This window comes from Lolium rigidum, chromosome 7 (genome assembly GCF_022539505.1).
Source record: "Lolium rigidum isolate FL_2022 chromosome 7, APGP_CSIRO_Lrig_0.1, whole genome shotgun sequence".
In the NCBI taxonomy this organism is placed as follows: domain Eukaryota; kingdom Viridiplantae; phylum Streptophyta; class Magnoliopsida; order Poales; family Poaceae; genus Lolium; species Lolium rigidum.
The window spans coordinates 276202155-276223694 of record NC_061514.1 but is presented as its reverse complement, the minus strand read 5'-3'; the positions used below and the strand labels follow the sequence as shown (position 1 = coordinate 276223694).

Sequence of the window (21540 nt, the reverse complement as noted above, 5' to 3'; positions counted from 1 at the left end):
GAACAAGGGGAGCACGCGGCTGCCTCATCTGTACGCTACCGGGCTTGGGCCCGGCCGCCCGGGCTCGGGTCCGGCAACGTGTTGGTTTCCCACCACAAGAAAGAAAGGGTCCGAGCTGGCGACGCCGTAACGTACTCGGTTTGTTCTTCGGACGAGTGGGCCCACTGTAGGCCCAGTCAGGCCGCGTTGGATAATGGGCCGGGCCGTCCCCGCTTTGCGACGGTTACCGTGCCTGAGACACCGGCAGCTCTGGCCGGCGGCCGCCGCGGCAGGAAGCGATGGTCGACCACTCGAGGGCGAAGCGGCGAAGCGCAGCGTGCCCGGGTTCTTGTCGGCAGCCGCGGCTGCAAACTCGCGGTGTGAAGGAGCACGGGCGGGCGGGCAGCGTCGTTGCGTCTAGGCGTCCGGGCTTTGCCCGCTTTGGAGGTTCGGTTGGCGAGCAGCTCGCCGCCGGCGTCGACTTGTCCTTCAGCCCTCCGCCGGCGTCGACTTGGCCTTGAACCCTCCGCCCCTCTGCGCGCCTGTTGCGAGTGAGTCCTCTGTTCAGTTTGCTGTTTCGATTCCGTGGAAAAATTGCTGGCATCCTGGGGAGTTTGACGAATTACGATGGCCACATTATTTTATCAGGCGTAAATTTCAATCCTACAAAGCATTTGCCTAGAATTCTAGATGCACCCACCGACCACACCACTCTGATGAATTTGTGCTACTGAATGTTAGCTGCGAAACTGCACGAAATTTTGGGTAATATGGGGGTAAACAGAGATTTATCTTATTATTCATTCAAACCATAGCATCCATGAAAAAGTACCAACCAGTGAGCACTGAGTACATTCTCACATTTAGTTCCTCTACCACAGACAACACAGAGACTCCACAGGAACTAAGTTCCCTGTAACTACAATCTAGGAAAAGCAAAGGCAGAACACTCTCCAATCTGTGCTTCAATGCTGAATCAGGAATGGGGAAGTGGGGCGCTGGTCCGCCCTTTTATTTCTTCAATGAGGCCAAATCATTTGCCCGAGGTCTCGCCCTCGATAGCCAATGGAACAGTGGTAGCCTGCACACAACAAAGGCACAGAGAATTAAGTGTCGGGTCATGAACTGGGGTAAATTTATCAAGGTGGTCGAATGCAATGTCATGGCACGTACCATTTTGCGGTACTTGAGGGCGTAGAGCATCTCGAGGTAGCGGCGAGTCTCGCGCCTGTCGAGGTTGGAGACGTACTTCCAGAAACCATAGACACCAGAGAGGGTCATCAGCCTCTCAGAGTACAGCTTCCAGGTGTACCTGCGTCAAGATCATGGCACGGCATCAATCTCAGTTCAGTACTGGTAAGAGAGGCAGCGCATGTGTATCAGATGGTGATATAGACAGATGAGGGGGCATTGCATATATACTTCTCCTCGATGCGCTGGAGTCCGCCCTGCGAGATCTTGTTCCAGTGGCTGGGATCTTCCTGGCACTTCTCAAAGAACTCCACCAGCAGCGCGGAGGCCTTGTCGTTCTGGTATGGATCGATGTGGTAGCCGGACACGCCATTCACAATGATCTCAGCTGGACCACCGTATGCAGTGGCAAATGTGGGAAGGCCACATGTCATGGCCTCTATCACGGTAAGCCCGAAGGCCTCATAGAAAGCAGGCTGTGCACAGGGAGGCAAACAGAAAAGAAGACGTCAGAACTAGCGGATTCTGTGATTCAGTCATAGTGAGTTCCTAGGTTGACAGTGTTCTTCACCTGCACAAAGGCTCCCTTCATGTCGCAGATGTAGCGGTAGAGCTCACCGTTGCGGACGCGGTTCATCTGAGCAGAGATCCAGCGGATGTGGCCGCTCAAGTTGTATTCTTCGATCAGATCAAACATCTTCTTGAACTCGGCCTGCTCCTCCTTGTCCTTGGACTCCTTTCCATGGTCTCCACAGACAACTACAAGGTTCACCAGCTCCTGTAGGCGTGGGTTCCGGCCATACAGTTCAACCAGGCCAGTCATATTCTTCACACGGTCCAGCCTAGCCATGGAGAAGATGATCGGCTTCTTCTTGTCCTTCAGCACAAATCTGGAGAGGTGCTCTTGTTAGATAACCAGAAAAGCATGCATTCATTACAAGAAACTCAAATTCAAAAATGATACAAGTATGACCCTTACTTGTGCTCAGAATTCTCGACATCACTGAAGAGTAGCTCCTCAATCTCAGAATGGAGGGAAGTAAGCCTCTTCTGTTGTTCAGTGTATGGGAAGTAGATGGTCATGTCAGCACCAGGGGAGACGATGTTGAACTTGGGGTCGAAGACATCAATACCATGGACAACGCGATAGAGGCCAGGCATTGTGAATGCCATGTGCGACTCATACTGCCCTACTGTATCCTTGCTGAAAAAGGAAAATTGGACAGTAACATTAGAACATTTGATGATATTTGCAAATGACCATAGTGGGATTTCTGTGAGAAAGAGAATCTTACTTTCCAGCAATCTCTTGGAAGGTACTGGTGATGATGAAGTCAGCATGGTTCATTGCAATCAGGTCAGCCGTGAACTGGCAGGAGAAGTGGTAGTGATCTTCAAATTTCTTCCAGTAAAGGTCAGAGTTGGGGTACTTGGTTTTCTCTAGGGCATGAGCAATGGTACACTGCATATACGGGAATAAGAGTTATGATAAAATACTACGGAGATGAAAATAGATCTTCTTTTGATCAAGGGGGTAGAATGTTTACATGAGTAACCCCCAACTTGTGTGCCAACAAACACGCGACAAGGTTTCCATCACTGTAGTTTCCAATGATCAAGTCAGGGTTGGCCTGCAGCTCTCCGGCAATCTCATGTGCCACATCCTGAAAGCAACAGAGAAATATATGAATTGTGTCAACCTAATGAAACACTACAAACAACCTGATGGAAAGTTAGATGCATACATCGGTGTAAGCTTCCAGGTAAGGCCAGACTTCAAAACGTGAGATCCATTTGCGAACAATCCCATCTTCTGTTTTGAATGGCACACGCAGAATGTGGGTGTGCTCAGTGCCAAGGACCTTCTCAAGGCGCTGGCCGCAGGTGGTGCCGTGTGCATCAGGGAGCAACCTGGTGACCTATGTAAGGCCAAATACACCTCATTAGGGATCAACTAAAATAGCGACTTCATATTTGATCATATTGGGTACTAAACTTACTATTAGAATCTTTGGTGTAATGTCAAGACCTTGCTGCTTGATTCTCAACAGCATCTCATTCTCCATAGCACGGACTTGGTCCAAAATGTAGACAACCTGTGGATTGCCATCACATAAGAAAGTTGGTGATAACAAATATGTGGTGTTGTTTAGAATATGAAGAGGGAATATGCTGAAGTGTCAAAATTTTGCAGGGGACTCTACCTGCCCACCAGTATCTGGGTACCCCAAGACATTGGCCTGAGCAAAGTAACCATGAGGAGAGAGGATGACAACATTGAACACCATTGGGATTGTTCCGAGAAACTTTTCCAAGGTGGATGGATCAGGAGCCTCGAGAAGGTCCAAGAGAAGGTGGATAGTCTCATGTGCACGCTGAGTACAGTCGCCCCAACCTTTCTCCAAACCAAGTTCCTGGAACCTGAATGTGCAACGAAAAAGTATTGGTATAGCAATGCGATGTTTATTTTTTGTTGAGAGCAAATAAGGTTTTCAATGATCATGAGTATGATGATTATGCAGTACCGGTGGTGGAACTCTGAGTACGGGGTGTCAGCTGGAAGGCCTGACAGATGCTTCTCTGCCTTCCTGAGTGCATCTTGGAGGGCACTGAGACTGCGAATTCTGTCGTTCAACATCATGGTCTGAAGCAAGAAAGAAAAGATTACATAATCCACATAATTCAGCAGGAGGTAATGGTTCCAGACTTCCAGTTCATAACTTTCTGGGTCACAGACAAATAGCGAGTATGCTTCTGTACTTAGTTGAAGAATTTGTTCTAAACATATTTTTATTACTTACAAAGCGCACAAATCATCAGGACAAATGCCCAACACTTCAACTATGACTGCATCTATATTTTCTTACAGGCTGATTATGCTCATATGCTGTTATATATCTGAGTGACAGTTCTATTCTACCAAATTTGCAATAGAGTCTCTGTCTGCCATTTTCTGTGCGCTTTCATCAACATGCAACCTCCCACATGTTTAGTAGCAGCTAGATCTAATTCCGTTACTTTTAAGTTTCACTGCACTATATGCTAGAACACTCAGGCTAGGAAATTTACACACAAAATTGTCATGCCATGGGAAAATGTTACAAGCCTGTCATTTTTCAACGACAAAGATGTTTTACCAGAGAACCTTTAACACATATATAGTCAAGTGATTAATTTATAAAGCAAGATGCCAGAGACCGTAACCTACCATCCCCTTGTAGTTGTGTGCACGGAGGAAGTTGAGCAAGGGGTACATGCTCTCCTTGTCATGGAACAGCTTTGATGACAGGTGCCTGTTCAAGAACTGCACACCATTGCCAATAGACTTCGACAGCGATGGCCGAGGGAAGGAGGCATTGAATGGCCCAAAGTCCAGTTCAAGCACGAAGTTGTTATTAGTGCTGGAATTTGAACATAAGGAGTGTCAAGTGACCGTATTAGCATCTGATAGAAATAAGGTATAAGGTAGACTCTTAAATCTTGATAATTTCACAAAATCACAGATACCTTTCATTCACCAATTGTTCCTTGAATTGCAAATACTCAGGGACACTCAACTCCTCAACGCCAAGCTCGCTCACATTGACCCTCACATACTCCCAGACGCCAGGCCTTGGCCGGATGGCGAGAGCAACCCATGGAGGGATGACAATTGCCTCCTGTATGAGAAACCAACATGTAGATCAAGAGCTGAAAACTCTGGGCACATCACTGGGATGACGTGGTGACGCAAACCTGTGCCCCCCTTAGGAGATCCTCAAAGGCGGTATCCTTCAGCTTCTCTCGCTCAGCCTCGGGAATAGCAGCATTGTACTCAGCAGTGATCTGGTGGGGCTGAAGCATTCCCTTTCCATGGTTAACAAGCCTGAACAATCGCATACAGCAGATATATCAGACCTATCAACGGATGTTACTTAAACAAAAGTGTGCTAAGAAATATACAAGTACTTTGTTATAAATACAGGTAGCAATAAGAGTTCAAAAGGAAAATACAAGGAGCAGAAATACAGAAAAAAATTGTTCACTTTGAAATTATTTTTGCGCAAATGATGCTTCGGATTAGCTCCACTAAAGCAATCTTAACAAGTGAAAACATGCAGAATTGCAGATCACGTCAGTTTGGTCAGGTCTAACCTTTTACAGCAAACAGAATATGGTGCAACTGGGCACGCAAAGTTATCATATTCCTACTGACACTATAGCATGATTTAGATATACACAAGGCAACCACATGTCATCACTTAAATATATCTTGTATGCAGAGATTCTATAAACTGCCAGCCGGCCAGTCTAGTTTGGAAAAGATTAAAGAGAGACCTTGAGAAAACGGCGACGAGCTCATTGGTGTGCGCTGAGAGGGAATCACCGATACGCTCCCTTACGCTGTGGAGACGGCTCAGGGCACGCTCTCCAGCACTCTCCCCCATTGCTATCCTCCACTCGGGTCCTCAAACCTGAACAACAGGAACAGTTTATCTGATCAGCCCCTTCAGTCAACATGTTCCAAAAGACATGACCTGATTTTGGCATCACGGTTTGGCAATCAAATATGTAACCAGGAGAGGATAAAAAGTTACTCCCTTCGTTCCATAGTTGTTGGTTTAGTAATACAACTTTGTACTAAATCAGTGAGAAATAATATGGAACGGACGGAGTTATCACTAAGAAATCCAAGACATGTGACAAATTTTGTGGAGAAAAACGAACAAGAAGTCGACAGTGTCTGGCACAGTAAAGACCGGCACTTTTCCTCTTGTCCCCAGGGTGTAAGGGTGACGTACTACAAAGAGTGCCTAAAAAGTTCTGTACTTTGCGAACCGAATCATGGGATCAGCGTGGGATCTAGCCGTTTCTTGCGTGGCGTGTCAGATTAATTAACACTAACCAACACATGAATGAGCACAGGAACATAGAACCGGATCAAAAGCAGTACTCCACGAACAAGAAGTTTATCTAGGATCTGTCATGATTAACTCATAATTACTGGGTTTGGCAGAACTTGCTTAGAAAATTTATAGCTTTCACAAGTTGCATAAAAAGGAAGTCAAAAATTGCTAATAGATTTATTTTGTATACCAGGACTTTGAATATACTCCCGGAAAACAGAAGAAAAATTGTAATTAAAGCTAAGCCCCCGGCATCCCCGAAGGATACGTCACATCCATATGCACAGGCAAGCATGATGTGCAATTCTGGAGTGGATCTTGATTTACAGTAGCCATACGCCTATACTGATCCAGTGTATAAACCAGCATAATAATTACATGGATCTCCCAAACAATTCGCACACTCGTCCATCCCAGTTCCAAATTCAGAGACAAAATGATAAGATCTCCTCTATACCCTCTACAGCAACCAAAAAAGAAAACAAGCCAGTAGAACAAAGCACCTAAAGCATGCAGATACCGAGAAGACCATATCGAATCAACAATCTGACCCAGAATTATGTTTGCACACTCTCAAACCCAAGCTCAAGAAACTACAGAGAAGAAAAATCACACCACATCTCCTGAATTAGCTACCCCAGAGATCTTTCCGGAGTACCAACCTCAACCATACCAACAGTCATCCATAGTAGTACTACCAGAAGTTAAAATAAAAACATTCTTGATTCTTGAAGTATATATACTGCAAATTGATAGGGTTTCTTTACCTTGCTCCGAGGAAGAAGGAGGCGAGAACGCACGGAAGGGGAAACACGGAAACGTCACAGGTAGGGGACGCTGTGACTGTGAGAGTGAGATAGCTGGGCGATGCCTGCGCCCCTATTTATACACGGGCAGCGCAGGAGGAGCCAGGAGGCGTGGGCGAGATACTCAGGTGCCACGCGACGCCTCTCATCACTCGCCTCATCACCGGGGAAAAGGACGCACCTGCTTGCTCAGCATCCGTTCATCTACTCTTGGCAGGAATTGCATCAATGGCTGTGAGAGGGCGTCGGAGAGAGGCTCCATTGTTTGGAAACTAGCGTTCAGTTCTCGAGGCGAGATAAGACAAGTGTTCTGCTTCAGATAATACACTGTGACAAGTGTTCAGCTTCAGAGAGTACACTGTGACAAGTGCTTCGTGATCCTGATCTACGGTGCATGATGCAGTTAGAGTGTTAATGGTTAGCTGCAAGTACCAACAGATTTTGTTGCGTACATCGCCTCGGATGCCCTGTCCTGCGGCTGCTAAGCTGCCCCCGGTAACACGCAGTTTGTTTCTGCACCTAAAACCGCATTTAGAAGTTTCTGCAGTCACCGATGGCACCGTTGGTTGCAGATTAGGCTGCCATGCAATACACACATGTCCTGTAGCAACGGACGGCTCTCCTACATCGCTGCCATGTCATTTGCGATTGAGTAGCATCCTTTCTCACTGAAAACTCATCGATGCACCTGGGCACTAGTGATTTTGCGAAATTTGAGTGCCCAAAAAAATCTGCTGAAAAATATATAGCTAGATATGTACATCGAGATTGTACGCCAGAAATTTCGCTTTAAAATACTTTATATCTTGGGAAAATACAAAGGCAAATTTCAGACAAAAAGAATCATATATTATTCCAATACACAGTCAGAATTTTTTTCTATAGCCCAAAATAGAACGATTTTTCTACCGAAACTTCGCACGGATATACAGACCATGTATACCTATTCCTGATATTTTTGAAATTTTTGAAAACTTAAAAGTGCATTTTAAAAAAAAAGGGCACACTGGTGCCCGGGTGCTGCAAATCTGTCTCCCCTTTTCACGCACTTGTTTCACACTCGCGGAAGTAGCACTTCCGGGTAGGGAGGAAGTGAGGATCCTACTTAAAATGAAGTCATTTTCTACATTTTACTAGGAGATAATCTTATAACACTTAAAAGAAAGTCATTTTTCTACATTTTTTCTTTCACAATTTTGTTGGATTTTACCATTTTTGTGTACCCTATCACATCCAAAAACTTGTTTTCAACTTTTTTGAAACACGTAATTATGATTTTCGAATTTCTGTCTCCATTTGCCCACACTCGAACATGTATTGTATAATATATTCTCTCGATAGATTATGATAGGGGTTACTAATACAAGGTTACCTTCTCGCATGTCGTCTCTTGTAATGCACACCCTCTAATGGAGGAGACTTAGGAGCAGCAACAAAGCCAATAGGAGAAAATTATCTATTATAAGGTTTGAATTGTTGAAAATATGAGCAATTTTCCACATCTCATGCAATCTAGTACATAGTATGAAAACAACAAGTCTAAATAGATTGTTACTATTAGTTACTGAAACATGATCTCACATACTCCTTCCTTTCTTTTTTAATCGACGTGAAGTTAGTTCATTGTTTGCACGCAGAAAGTGTAGTGCCCGTGTCAATTAATACGGGCCAGAGGTAGTAGATGATAAAAGAACACATATGGTGTGTTGGAAGAAGACATGCCCACGGTATCGTCATTGGCAGTCATGTCATCGAGGATGTTGTCGATGCTGGGAAATAATCATTGTTGGGCAAGTAGTTGCCAGAGTTTGTGTGGGAAAAGAAGCCGGTAATCACACAAGAGCGCTCCCCGAAAAAATTATTGCCTCTCTCCCGTACAAGATCACAAGAGGACGGGTTTCGAAAACCTACCGTCCCGTACTACGGTGCACGCGGAAGAGTGATGGGGAAGACATGAGTGCGGTGGTGCAATGCTCTACAGCTAGGTGGCAAACTCATGTATTGTTTTGTAGACATGAAAGGAGTCGTCAAACAGTCTAATAGATGGTTCAGTTCGTCTTCACTAGTGAGTGCGAGCAAGACCTTTCGGTTTCTTCTTCCACTAGTCTAAAAATGTTTCATCTTTTGTGTGATCAACCGTTATGATAAAAAAGAAAGACAACACGTACACGTGTCATAAGTCGTGTCACGTCGTGGCTAGGCTGATGAGACAGGTGCTTGTATGTATCATCTTCTCATGTACCAGTGGTACAAGTGCAGGAGTTCGATTTTGCTCGATCGATGCAAAACCCAGCACATCGTCATCTCTTGTTGCATCCATCGTCCCCTCCAGGGCGACTCGGGGCGGCAAACCCTAGCCGCCGCCGTCCTCCCCTCCCCCTCCCTCCCTCCTCGTCGTCCCCGGAGGCCGTCGCCGGCGAAGCCGGGCGCGGCCGGTGATGGGGGCGACGGGGCTTCTCGCATGATCCCTCCGTGCGGCGGATGGAGGATAGCCTCCGCACGGGGGGGATGGCCCCGACCAGTGGAGGATGTGGGCGGCGCGGCCCCTCGCCGGGCGAAGCGGTGATGGCGGTGGCGGCGTGCCCATGATCTGGTGGCGCGACCATCTCCTCTTCCTCGCCGCGGCCTTCGGGCGGGCGGTGATGGGGGCGGCGGCGCGGACCCGAAACCTGGCGGCGCGATCCTCTCCTTCCGTCCTAGCCTCGGCATCGCCGGGCCAGCGGTGATGGAGACGGATCCCGCACTGCTCCTCCTCAAGGTCTGGGACCACGGCACCAAGGGCGGCGGCCCTGGATGGCGTAGACGGTGTCGACCTGGTGGCAGGTGGTGGGCGTCTGGTGCCACAAACCGTGGCACCGCGGTGGTGGTCTTCTCTCTCGCCGGAGGAGATCGGCTAGTTGTGTGGCTAGCCGTGGCGGATCTCGCGATCCGTCGCCTAGCCCCCGATGGCGAGGCGCAGCTGCCGGTGAAAGCCGGCCGGACTTCGGTCATGGCGGATGATGGCGGCGTGCTTCGTCGTTACCTTGTTGAAGGCATTGTCTCTGCAGCCTGCGTTCTTCGCCTGGGCAGCTCCGGGGGAAACCCTAGACCCGGGTCTCCCGGATCGGATGATGGCGACGTGCAACGCCGTTCTCCCTGTTGGGGGCATCGTTTTTGGAGCAGACAACGGATGGCGGTGGTGCTGAGGTGGAGCGGTGTGCTTTCGCTGTGTCGGTGTCGGCGAGTCGCCGCGGCATGGTGCAGTGGTGTCTCGGGACGGATGCAGTGTGATGGACTCGCGCAGGATGGTGGATTCGTCTGGCGCCGTGGCGGTGATGACGCGTAAAGCACACGCCCGTTGGGAACCCCAAGTGGAAGGTGTGATGCGTATAGCAGCAAGTTTCCCTCAGTAAGAAACCAAGGTTTATCGAACCAGTAGGAGTCAAGGGCCACGTGAAGGTCGTTGGTGACGGAGTGTTGTGCGGCGCAACACCAGGGATTCCGACGCCAACGTGGAACCTGCACAACACAATCAAAATACTTTGCCCCAACGTAACAGTGAGGTTGTCAATCTCACCGGCTTGCTGTAAACAAAGGATTAAATGTATGGTGTGGAAGCTGATGTTTGTTTGCGAAGAACATTAGAGAATAATGATTGCAGTAGATTGTATTCAGATGTAAAAGAATGGACCGGGGTCCACAGTTCACTAGTGGTGTCTCTCCCATAAGATAAATAGCATGTTGGGTGAACAAATTGTTGGAGATATGCCCAAGAGGCAATAATAAAAGTGGTTATTATATATATCTTTATGTTTATGATAAATATTTATATACCATGCTATAATTGTATTAACCGAAACATTGATACATGTGTGTTATGTAAACAAACAAATGAGTCCCTAGTAAGCCTCTTAACTAGCTTGTTGATTAATAGATGATTAGTTTCATAATCATGAACATTGGATGTTATTAATGACAAGGTTATATCATTATATGAATGATGTAATGGACACACCCAATTAAGCGTAGCATAAGATCACGTCATTAAGTTATTTGCTATAAGCTTTCGATACATAGTTACCTAGTCCTTATGACCATGAGATCATGTAAATCACTTATGCCGGAAAGGTACTTTGATTACATCAAACGCCACTCGCGTAAATGGGTGGTTATAAAGGTGGGATTAAGTATCCGGAAAGTATGAGTTGAGGCATATGGATCAACAAAGTGGGATTTGTCCATCCCGATGACGGATAGATATACTCGGGCCCTCTCGGTGGAATGTCGTCTAATGTCTTGCAAGCATATGAATAAGTTCATAAGAGACCACATACCACGGTACGAGTAAAGAGTACTTGTCAGGAGACGAGGTTGAACAAGGTATAGAGTGATACCAATGATCAAACCTCGGACAAGTAAAATATCGCGTGACAAAGGGAATTGGTATCGTATGTGAATGGTTCATTCGATCACTAAGTCATCGTTGAATATGTGGGAGCCATTATGGATCTCCAGATCCCGCTATTGGTTATTGGTCGGAGTGAGTACTCAACCATGTCCGCATAGTTCGCGAACCATAGGGTGACACACTTAAAGTTGGATGTTGAAATGGTAGAACTTGAATATGGAATGGAGTTCGAATATTTGTTCGGAGTCCCGGATGAGATCCCGGACATCACGAGGAGTTCCGGAATGGTCCGGAGAATAAGATTCATATATAGGAAGTCATTTTATGTGATTTAAAATGATCCGAAAGGTTCTATGGAAGGTTCTAGAAGGTTCTAGAAAAGTCCGGAAGAAACCACTAAGGAAGGCGGAGTCCCGGAGGGACTCCACCTCCCATGGCCGGCCAACCCTAAGGGGGAGGATTCCCAAGTGGACTCCCCTATGGGGGCCGGTCACCCCCCCCACATGGAAGGGGAAATCCCACCTCAAGTGGGATTCCCACCTTGGGTAGGTTTCCCTATCACATGGAAGGTTTTGGGTTCGGGTCTTATTCGGAGACTTGTAGTCCAACACTTGGGGCTTCCACCTATATAATGAGGGGCCAAGGGGAGGGGGCCGGCCACCCAAAGACCACAAGGTGGCCGCACCCCATAGTGGCCGGCGCCCCCCTCTCCCAAACCCTAGCGGCCCTCTCTCCTCCAACACATCCCGCACGCTTAGCGAAGCTCCGCCGGATTTCTCCACCACCACCGACATCACGCCGTCGTGCTGTCGGATTCAAGAGGAGCTACTACTTCCGCTGCCCGCTGGAACGGGAAGGTGGACGTCGTCTTCATCAACAACCGAACGTGTGACCGAGTACGGAGGTGCTGCCCGTTCGTGGCGCCGTGATCAAGATCTTCTACGCGCTTTTGCAAGCGGCAAGTGAACGTCTACCGCAGCAACAAGAGCCTACTCTTATAGGCTTTGGAAATATTCAAGGGTGAGTCTTGATCATCCCCTCGTTGCTCCCATCTTCTAGATTGCATCTTGGCTTGGATTGCGTTCTCGCGGTAGGAAATTTTTTGTTTTCTATGCAACGAATCCCTACAGTGGTATCAGAGCCGTGTCTATGCATAGATGGTTGCACGAGTAGAACACAATGTTTTTGTGGGCGTTGATGCTTATGTTGTCTTTAGTTTGAGTACTTTGCATCTTTGTGGCATAGTGGGATGAAACGGCTCGGGCTAACTTTACATGACCGCGTTCATGAGATTTGCTCCACGCTCGACATGCAACTTGTATTGCATAAGTGGCTTTGCGGGTGTCTGTCTCTCCTACTATAGTGAAGATTCAATTTACTCTTCTATTGACAACACTAGTATCACCGTTGTGGTTCATGTTCGTAGGTAGATTGGATCTCACTCGAAACCCTAAACCACGTAAAATATGCAAACCAAATTAGAAAACGTCTAACTTGTTTTTGCAGGGTTTGGTGATGTGATATGGCCATAATGTGATGATGACTATGTATGAGATGATCATTATTGTATTGTGGCAACCGGCAGGAGCCTTATGGTTGTTTTTTAAATTTCATGTTGAGTAGTATTTCAAAGTAGTTGTAATATTTGCTACATGGAGGACAATCATGAAGACGGCGCCATTGACCTTGGTGCTTCGCCGACGATGATGGAGATCATGCCCGTTGATGATGGAGATCATGTCCGTGCTTTGGAGATGAAGATCAAAGGCGCAAAGACAAAAGGGCCATATCATATCACATATGAACTGCATGTGATGTTAACCCTTTTATGCATCTTATTTTGCTTAGATCGCGACGGTAGCATTATAAGATGATCACTCTCACTAAAATATCAAGATAATAAAGTGTTCATCCTTAGTAGCACCGTTGCCAAGACTTGCGTTTCGAAGCATCTCGTGATGATCGGGTGTGATAGATTCAACAAGTGCATACAACGGGTGCAAGACAGTTTTGCACATGCGGATACTAAGGTGGCCTTGACGAGCCTAGCATGTACAGACATGGTCTCGGAACACGTGATACCGAAAGGTAGAGCATGAATCATATGATTGATATGATGAACACTTTGAGTGTTCGCCATTGAAGTTACATCTTGTCTCGTGATGATCGGACTTGGTGTGGTGGATTTGGTTCGTGTGATCACTAAGACAATGCGAGGGATATTGTTTTGAGTGGGAGTTCACCTAGTTTTTAATTATGTTGAATTAAAATTTGAACTCAATTTGTCATAAACATTAGTCTAAACTATTGCAAATATGTTGTAGATATGGCGTCCTCAATCAATTTTAACCAGTTCCTAGAGAAAGAAAAGCTTAAGAGCAACGGTAGCAACTTCACCGACTGGTTCCGTCATGTGAGGATCTTCCTCAATGGCAGAAATCTGCAATATGTGCTTGATGCACCGCTAGGTGACCCTCCTGCAGAAACTGAAACCGATGAAGTAAAGAATGTTTACGCAACTCGGAAAACTCGGTACTCTCAAGTTCAGTGTGCCATCCTATGCAGTCTGGAAGCCGATCTTCAAAAATGTTTTGAGCACCACGATCCACATGAGTTAATCAATGAGTTGAAGACTATCTTTGAAACTCATGCGGCCGTGGAATGCTATGAAGCATCGAAACACTTCTTCAACTGCATGATGGAAGAAGGCAACTCCGTTAGTGAGCACATGCTCGCCATGACCGGGCATGCGAAGAAACTCAGTGACTTGGGAATAGTGATTCCTAACAGACTGGGGATTAATCGTGTCCTTCAATCACTGCCACCTAGTTACATGAACTTTGTGATGAATTACAATATGCAGAACATGAACAAAGAAATACCTGAACTCTTCGCCATGCTAAAATCTGCTGAGATTGAAATTAAGAAAGAGCACCAAGTGTTGATGGTCAACAAGACCACCAACTTCAAGAAACAGGGCAAGTCTAAAGGCAAGAACAAGAAGAGTGGCAAGAAAGCTGCCACGCCTCCCGTGAAACCTAAGACCGGCACTAAGCCCGATGCTCGAGTGCTATTACCGCAAGGAGAAGGGACACTCGGAAGCGTAATTGCTCCAAGTATTTGGCGGATCTGAAGAGCGGCCTTGTCAAGAAGAAGAAAGAAGGTATATCTGATATACATGTTATAGATGTTTATCTTACTGGTTCTCGTACTAGTACCTGGGTATTTGATACAGGTTCGGTTGCTCATATATGTAACTCGAAACAGGAACTAAAGAATAAACGAAGACTACTAAAGGATGAAGTGACCATGCGCGTTGGAAATGGATCCAAAGTCGATGTGATCGCTGTCGGCACACTTCCTCTACATCTACCTTCGGGATTAGTTTTAAGCCTCAATAATTGTTATTTTGTACCAGCGTTGAGCATGAACATTATATCTGGATCTTGTTTAATGCAAGACGGTTATTCATTCAAGTCTGAGAATAATGGTTGTTCTATTTTTATGAATAATATCTTTTATGGTCGAGCACCTGAAAAGAATGGCTTATTTACGTTAGATCTCGATAGTAGTGATACACATATACATAACATTGATGCTAAGCGAATTAAATTGAATGATAATTCTACTTATATGTGGCACTCGTCGTCTTGGTCATATTGGAGTGAAACGCATGAAGAAACTCCATACCGATGGATTACTTGAATCACTTGACTTTGAGTCACTTGATAGATGCGAATCATGTCTAATGGGAAAAATGACTAAGACTCCATTCTCTGGTATTATGGAGCGAGCTACTGACTTATTGAAAATCATACATACCGATGTGTGCGGACCAATGAGTGTAGCATCGCGCGGTGGTTATCGTTATGTTCTAACCTTCACAGATGATCTGAGTAGATATGGGTATATCTATTTCATGAAACATAAATCCGAAACTTTTGAGAAGTTTAAGGAATTCCAAAGTGAAGTAGAAAATCAACGTAACAAGAAGATTAAATTTCTACGATCCGGTCGCGGAGGTGAATATCCGAGTTATGAGTTTGGCATGCATTTAAAGAAATGCGGAATACTTTCACAATTGACACCACCGGGAACACCACAACGAAACGGTGTGTCCGAACGTCGTAATCGAACTCTCTTAGATATGGTTCGTTCTATGATGTCTCTTACCGATTTACCGTTATCATTTTGGAGTTATGCATTAGAGACAGCCACATTCACTTTAAATAGAGCACCATCAAAATCCGTTGAAATGACACCGTATGAATTATGGTTTAATAAGAAACCTAAGCTGTCGTTCCTGAAAGTTTGGGATTGCGAAGCCTATGTAAAAAAGTTACAACCGGATAAGCTAGAACCCAAAGCGGAGAAATGCGTCTTCATAGGATACCCTAAGAAAACTATAGGGTACACTTTCTATCACAGATCCGAAGGCAAGATCTTTGTTGCTAAGAACGGAACCTTTCTTGAGAAAGAATTTCTCACTAAAGAAGTGACTGGAAGAAAAGTAGAACTCGATGAGATTGAAGAATCTCTCGCTCGTTGATCGAGTAGCGCGAGCACGGAAGATGTTCTTGTGCCGCCTGCACCGGCAACAGAGGAAGCTAATGATAATGATCATGAAACTTCAAATGAGATAGCTACTGAACCTCGCAGATCGACAAGGGAACGTGCCACTCCAGATTGGTATGATCCTTGTCTAAATGTCATGATTGTGGATAACAATGATGAAAACCCTGCGACGTATGAAGAAGCGATGATGAGCCCAGATTCCAACAAATGGCAAGAAGCCATGAAATCCGAAATGGGGTCCATGTATGATAACAAAGTATGGACTTTGGTAGACTTACCTGATAGCCGCAAGGCTGTCGAGAATAAATGGATCTTCAAGAGAAAAACAGATGCTAATGGTAATATTACTGTCTATAAAGCTCGACTTGTCGCAAAGGGTTTCCGACAAATTCAAGGTGTTGACTACGATGAGACTTCCTCACCTGTAGCGAAGCTAAAATCTGTGAGGATTTTGTTAGCAATAGCTGCATTTTTCGATTATGAGATTTGGCAGATGGATGTCAAAACGGCGTTCCTTAATGGAGACATTGAGGAAGAGTTGTATATGGTACAACCCAAAGGTTTTGTCAATCCTAAAAATGCTGACAAAGTATGCAAACTTTAGCGTTCAATTTATGGACTGAAGCAAGCATCGAGAAGTTGGAACCGACGCTTTGATAAGGTGATCAAAGACTTCGGGTTTATACGAGTGTCATGGAGAGGCCTCGTATTTACAAGAAAGTGAGTGGGAGCTCCGTAGCGTTCTCGATACTATATGTAGATGACATATTATTAATTGGGAATGATATAGAACTATTAAGCAAAGTGTAAAAGGTTATTTGAATAATAGTTTTTCAATGAAAGACCTTGGTGAAGCATCATATATATTAGGCATCAAGATTTATAGAGATAGATCAAGACGTCTAATAGGGCTATCACAGAGTACATACTCGGACAAGATTCTAAAGAAGTTTAGAATGGACGAAAGTAAGAAAGGATTCTTACCTATGTTACCGAGCAAGGTCTTGAGTAAGACTCAAGGTCCGGCTATCGTAGAAGAAAGAGAAAGGATGAGTCAGATCCCCTATGCCTCGGCAGTAGGCTCTATCATGTATGCCATGCTATGTACAAGACCGGATATAGCACATGATGTTAGTTTGACTAGCAGATATCAAAGTGATCCAGGAATGGAACACTGGACAGCGGTCAAAAATATCCTGAAGTACTTGAAAAGAACTAAGGATATGTTTCTTTGTTATGAAGGTGACCAAGAGCTCGTTGTAACAAGTTACACCGATGCAAGTTGGAACACGGATCCTGATGACTCTAAGTCACAGTCTGGGTACGTGTTTATATTGAATGGTGATGCGAAGAGTCGGGCAAGCTCGAAGCAGGTGCACGGTGGCGAAATCCTCAACAGAATCGGAGTACATAGCGGCTTCGGAGGCTTCATCGAAGCGGTATGGATGAAGAGGTTCATTGTAGAGCTCGGTGTGGTTCCTAGTGCATTGGACCCACTAGTCATCTACTCGTGACAACATGGGTGCCATCGCCAATGCACAAGAACCAAGGTCACACAAGAGGCTGAAGCATATCAAGCTGCGTTATCATTCGATTCGCGAATACATCGAAGATGGAGAAGTAAAGATTTGCAAAGTACACACTGATCTGAATGTAGCAGATCCGTTGACTAAAGCTCTCCCTAGGACAAAGCATGACCAACACCAGAATGCCATGGGTGTTAGGTACCTTACAATGTAATCTAGATTATTGACTCTAGTGCAAGTGGGAGACTGTTGGAGATATGCCCAAGAGGCAATAATAAAAGTGGTTATTATATATATCTTTATGTTTATGATAAATGTTTATATACCATGCTATAATTGTATTAACCGAAACATTGATACATGTGTGTTATGTAAACAAACAAATGAGTCCCTAGTAAGCCTCTTAACTAGCTTGTTGATTAATAGATGATTAGTTTCATAATCATGAACATTGGATGTTATTAATGACAAGGTTATATCATTATATGAATGATGTAATGGACACACCCAATTAAGCGTAGCATAAGATCACGTCATTAAGTTATTTGCTATAAGCTTTCGATACATAGTTACCTAGTACTTATGACCATGAGATCATGTAAATCACTTATGCCGGAAAGGTACTTTGATTACATCAAACGCCACTGCGTAAATGGGTGGTTATAAAGGTGGGATTAAGTATCCGGAAAGTATGAGTTGAGGCATATGGATCAATAGTGGGATTTGTCCATCCCGATGACGGGATAGATATACTCCGGGCCCTCTCGGTGGAATGTCGTCTAATGTCTTGCAAGCATATGAATAAGTTCATAAGAGACCACATACCACGGTACGAGTAAAGAGTACTTGTCGGAGACGAGGTTGAACAAGGTATAGAGTGATACCGATGATCAAACCTCGGACAAGTAAAATATCGCGTGACAAAGGGAATTGGTATCGTATGTGAATGGTTCATTCGATCACTAAGTCATCGTTGAATATGTGGGAGCCATTATGGATCTCCGGATCCCGCTATTGGTTATTGGTCGGAGTGAGTACTCAACCATGTCCGCATAGTTCGCGAACCGTAGGGTGACACACTTAAAGTTGGATGTTAAAATGGTAGAACTTGAATATGGAATGGAGTTCGAATATTTGTTCGGAGTCCCGGATGAGATCCCGGACATCACGAGGAGTTCCGGAATGGTCCGGAGAATAAGATTCATATATAGGAAGTCATTTTATGTGATTTAAAATGATCCGGAAGGTTCTATGGAAGGTTCTAGAAGGTTCTAGAAAAGTCCGGAAGAAACCACTAAGGAAGGCGGAGTCCCGGAGGGACTCCACCTCCCATGGCCGGCCAACCCTAAGGGGGAGGAGTCCCAAGTGGACTCCCCTATGGGGGCCGGCCACCCCCCCACATGGAAGGGGGAAATCCCACCTCAGGCCTCGTTCGGCAAGAGGGGTTTGAAGAGTTTTGTGGTGTAAATTCCCGGGACAAGCCTACATAACACGTTGAAACACTATTCGGTAGTCAGGTTTTAAACAAACTGAGCCCGGTCAATCCCGGTCTTGTAGGCTGAAATCTCGTCGGGTCGACGGAAATAAAAAACGCGGCACCCACCTCGCGTTTTTTCCTTCTATAAATCTCGTTCGACAACAGCTGATTAAAGCCTGTTCGGTTACACTATTCCGCCCCAATCTCCGGAGAGACGGGGATTGTTGTTTGGATTTGCTATTTCTTTTCCGCTGGCCCATCGATACGTACGTGAAAACACCTCAATACACGCTAATCCACTCCACAATCACCCGAAACGCTTTGGGCAAAACTCTCTAACACACGCCTGCCGAACGAGGCCTCAAGTGGGATTCCCACCTTGGGTAGGTTTCCCTATCACATGGAAGGTTTTGGGTTCGGGTCTTATTCGGAGACTTGTAGTCCAACACTTGGGGCTTCCACCTATATAATGAGGGGCCAAGGGGAGGGGGCCGGCCACCCAAAGACCACAAGGTGGCCGCACCCCATAGTGGCCGGCGCCCCCCTCTCCCAAACCCTAGCGGCCCTCTCTCCTCCAACACATCCCGCACGCTTAGCGAAGCTCCGCCGGATTTCTCCACCACCACCGACACCACGCCGTCGTGCTGTCGGATTCAAGAGGAGCTACTACTTCCGCTGCCCGGCCGGAACGGGAAGGTGGACGTCGTCTTCATCAACAACCGAACGTGTGACCGAGTACGGAGGTGCTCGCCCGTTCGTGGCGCCGTGATCAAGATCTTCTACGCGCTTTTGCAAGCGGCAAGTGAACGTCTACCGCAGCAACAAGAGCCTCATCTTGTAGGCTTTGGAATCTCTTCAAGGGTGAGACTCGATAATCCCCTCGTTGCTACCGTCTTCTAGATTGCATCTTGGCTTGGATTTCGTGTTCGCGGTAGGAATTTTTTTGTTTTCTATGCAACGTTATCCTACACAAATTACAGTTGGGCAATTGACAAATAGAGATGCATACATATCATGATGATTACTATGAGATTTAATCAAGGCATTACGACAAAGTACATAGACCGCTATCCAGCATGCATCTATGCCTAAAAAGTCCACCTTCGGGTTAGCATCTGCACCCCTTCCAGTATTAAGTTGCAAACAACAGACAATTGCATTAAGTATGGTGCGTAATGTAATCAACACAAATATCCTTAGACAAAGCATTGATGTTTTATCCCTAGTGGCAACAAGCACATCCACAACCTTAGAACTTTCTGTCACTGTCCCAGATTCAATGGAGGCATGAACCCACTATCTAGCATAAATACTCCCTCTTGGAGTTACAAGTATCAACTTGGCCAGAGCCTCTACTAGCAACGGAGAGTGTGCAAGAACATAAACAACATATGTATGATAGATTGATAATCAACTTGACATAGTATTCAATATTCATCGGATCCCAACAAACACAACATGTAGCATTACAAATAGATGATCTTGATCATGATAGGCATCTCACAAGATCTAACATGATAACACAATGAGGAGAAGACAACCATCTAGCTACTGCTATGGACCCATAGTCCAAGGATGAACTACTCACACATCAATCCGGAGGCGGGCATGATGATGTAGAGCCCTCCGGTGATGATTCCCCTCTCCGGCAGGGTGCCGGAGGCGATCTCCTGAATCCTCCGAGATGGGATTGGCGGCGGCGGTGTCTCTGGAAGTATTTCCGTATCGTGGCTCTCGGTAATAGGGTTTTCGTGACGGAGAGTTTAAGTAGGCGGAAGGGCAGAGTTGGAGGCGGCGCAGGGACCCTACACCATAGGCCGGTGCGGGCCCCATGCTGGCCGCGCCGCCCTATGGTTACGGCCCCTCGTGGCCCCACTTCGTATGCTCTTCGGTCTTCTGGAAGCTCCGTGGAAAAATAAGATCCTGGGCGTTGATTTCGTCCAATTCCGATAATATTTCCTTTGTAGGATTTCTGAAACTAAAAACAGCAGAAAACAGCAACTGGCGCTTCGGCATCTCGTTAATAGGTTAGTGCCGGAAAATGCATAATAATGATGTAAAGTATGTATAAAACATGTGAGTATTGTCATAAAAGTAGCATGGAACATAAGAAATTATAGATACGTTTGAGACGTATCAGGCGGCATCGATGGCATGCCTGACATGGTCAATGCGATGATATCTCTTGAAGATGGAGTCGAGGAAGACGGCGCTAACAACTTCTATGGCGTAGGCGTTGGCGTATGCTGGGAGTCTGCTTGACTGGATGTGCTTTTCATCTGCTATTGGACGGCCTGGGAAGGCATTTGGTTTTTAGTTGATGTGAGTTGGTGAATTGTCACCCCCTTCATCCCTCTGTAGGTTAGCGAGGTGGCTTCGAGTTTAATTTTTTGTATTGCTCTTGTAAGGTGTTGTGAATAATCTAATAAAAAAAAGCCGTGTGCATCCCTTGGATGCAGAAGCTGGGACGATATTCCCCCATTTCAAAAAAAAATCCATATCGATCGTAGTTACCCAGTGACTATTGCTGGATCCAATTAGAATGCTACGTGCAACTTGCTAGATCATCATCGGGATAGACAGTAGTGCTAGTGAATCTAAGCATCTTATAGGGCACAAACTCGATCTGCTGTTTTTTTTTCGGACATAGACTTGCTTTTGCTTGCAGTCCTCAAAGTTTCGACCGATCGGGCAGGCGCTGGTGCGTGCAAAG

General features: G+C 45.7%; 1 long non-coding RNA gene across 2 annotated transcripts; it reads left to right on the top strand.

The window, feature by feature from the left end:
* Positions 1–482: 482 nt before the first annotated feature.
* On the top strand, positions 483–5218 carry LOC124674795. 2 transcript variants are annotated; one of them, XR_006993076.1, is made up of 5 exons: positions 483–530; positions 3365–3616; positions 3693–3862; positions 4392–4628; positions 4718–5218. It is a non-coding gene; the product is annotated as an uncharacterized LOC124674795 (long non-coding RNA). The 2 variants fall into 2 exon arrangements; XR_006993075.1 differs by lacking the exon at positions 483–530 and having other exon boundaries at positions 1422–3616; positions 4718–5216.
* The last annotated feature ends 16322 nt before the right edge of the window (positions 5219–21540 follow it).